Consider the following 2,551-nt stretch of genomic DNA (forward strand, 5'->3'; position numbering starts at 1 on the left):
AGGACCTAAATGTGAGACCTGAAACCATAAAAATCCTAGAAGAGAGCACAAGCAGTATTTTCCCTGACATCAGTTCTAACAAGATTTTTCTAAATATGTTTCCTAAGGCAAAGGAAACAAAAGCAAAAATAAACTATTGGGAGTACATCAAAATAAAAAGCTTCTGCACAGCAAAGGAAACAATAAACACAACTAAAAGGCAACCTACTGAAGGGGAGAAGATATTTGCAATTGACATATCTGATAAAGCTATCCAAAATATATAAAGAACTTATAAAACTCAACACCGAAAAAAAAAAACCCTACAAATAATCCAATTTAAAAATGGGCAGAAGAAGCTTTTCACAGCGGCAGTATCGTAGCCAATGAGGTTTATCCAAGGCGCGATTATTGCTAATTGAAAACTTTTCCCAAATGGGCAGAAGACATGAATATACATATATCCAAAGACATACAGATGACCAACAGACCCATGAAAAGGTGCTCAACATCACTCATCATCAGGGAAATGCAAGTCGAAACCACAATGAGATGTCACCTCACACCTGTCAGAATGGATAAAACAAAAAACTCAAGAAATGACAAGTGTTGGCAAGAATGTGGGAAAAAAGGAATCCTCATGCATTGCTGGTGGAAATGCAAACTGATGCAGTCACTGTGGAAAATAGTATGGAGGTTCTTCAAAAAAACTAAAAATAGAATTATCATATGATCCAGTAATCGCACTACTCAGTATTTACCCAAAGAATATGTAAACACTAACTTGAAAGGATATATGCACCACTACGTAGCATTATTTACAATAGCCAAATTATGCAAGCAGCTTAAGTGTCCATTGGTAGATGGATAGATAAAAAAGTGATACACACGCAAACACACACAAACACACACACACACACACACACACACACACACATGCGCGCGCATGCATACACATTATTCAGCCACAAAAAAGAATGAAATCTTGCCACTTGCAACAACATGGATGGATCTAGAGACTTCAATGCTAAGTGACATAAGTCAGAGAAAGACAAATACGATATGATTTCACTCATATGTGCTATTTAAGAAGCAATACAAATGAACAAGGGGAAAAAAGAAACAAACCAAAGGAGAGACTCTTAACTATAGAGAACAAACTGCTGGTTAGCAGAGGGTAGGTGGCAGGTGAGATGCGTGAAATAAGTGAAGGGGATTAAGAATACACTTATCTTGATGAGCACTGAGTAATAAATGGAATTGTTGAATCACTATATTGTACACCTGAAACTAATTAAACATTGTATGTTAGCTATAGTGTAATTAAAGTAAAATCAAAATTAAACATTTTTAAAAAGAGGGGCGCCTGGGTGGCTCGGTCGGTTAAGCGTGCAACTTCAGCTCAGGTCATGATCTCGTGGTCTGTGGCTTCAAGCCCCGTGTTGGGCTCTGTGCTGACAGCTCAGAGCCTGGAGCCTGCTTCCGATTCTGTGTCTCCCTCTCTCTGTCCCTCCCCCGCTTGTGCTCTTTCTTGTTCTCAAAAATAAATAAACATAAAAAAATTTTAATTCTTTTAAAAAGAAACAAAGTGATTCTCCTCTCCAAAGAAAGGAATCCTCCAGTTTTCCCAACTGCCTTTGGATCAGCAAGGAGAAATAGCTATATGTATTCATAAATGATTGTTCAATCTCATTCTTAGTAGACATTAGAGTCACACTCAATACTTTTAATTGCTTCTAGTTTCCTACCACTCTCTGTCAGGTTAATAAAACATCTCAGGTGGGACCTACCAATTGAACACATTTTCTCCTTCTCTTTTAACCATATGCCTATCTCTTAGGGACCCTTAACTTCTCAATATGCCTTTAACTGCAGTCCTTCCACACTCCCTAACCTATTCAGAATGGACCTTTGAGCAAAATGGAGAGCTACTATAAGGTATGTACTCAAAGGCTGTTTCTTGATCTCCTAGACTCTGATAACCCAGTATGCCATCTTACTGATAACTTCCCTCAACTACTTGAGTACCACCTATAGATTACTCCTGAGTCCCCTTAAAATTACTTCAGTTTTCTGAATTAATTTCTTCAGTACCCAATGTCCTTTGGGCTCCATCTACAGACAAGGGAAAAATGAAGGACATAGAACCTTTATAAGTCTGTATTGAGCCCACAACGCCTCTGCCTAAATTGGCCAGTATCCCCTAAAACCTGAAATCACTAGAGGGAGTATGACCAATTGTGGCAGATTTCATAGATAAAGGTTTAATCATTCTTTGTACTAGTGGCTGCAAAACTCCTGTCCTTCCAGTAAAACCAGACTGATGGACATAGGCACTACTTTGTACAAGACATAAGGGCTATGAATCATATAGTATTGCCCACATTTCCCTATAGTCCCCAACCCAAACACTATCCTGTTTTCTATACTTCCAAATTCAACACACTTCAGAGTAGTAGATGTCTGCTCAGCCTTCTTTAGTGTTCCCTTACATCCTAATTTCCAATACCTTTTCACCTTAACATGGGAAAAACAGCAATACACCTGGACTCTGATGCCACAATACCTCAGT

At 38.5% G+C, this 2,551-nt stretch overlaps 1 pseudogene; it reads left to right on the plus strand.

Annotated features, from left to right (window-relative positions):
* Window positions 1–336: 336 nt before the first annotated feature.
* LOC145714812 (U4 spliceosomal RNA) lies at window positions 337–461 on the plus strand (annotated as a pseudogene).
* The last annotated feature ends 2,090 nt before the right edge of the window (window positions 462–2,551 follow it).

The sequence above is a fragment of the Panthera onca genome, chromosome X, assembly GCF_046562875.1.
Source record: "Panthera onca isolate mPanOnc1 chromosome X, mPanOnc1 haplotype 2, whole genome shotgun sequence".
Taxonomy (NCBI): Eukaryota; Metazoa; Chordata; class Mammalia; order Carnivora; family Felidae; genus Panthera; species Panthera onca.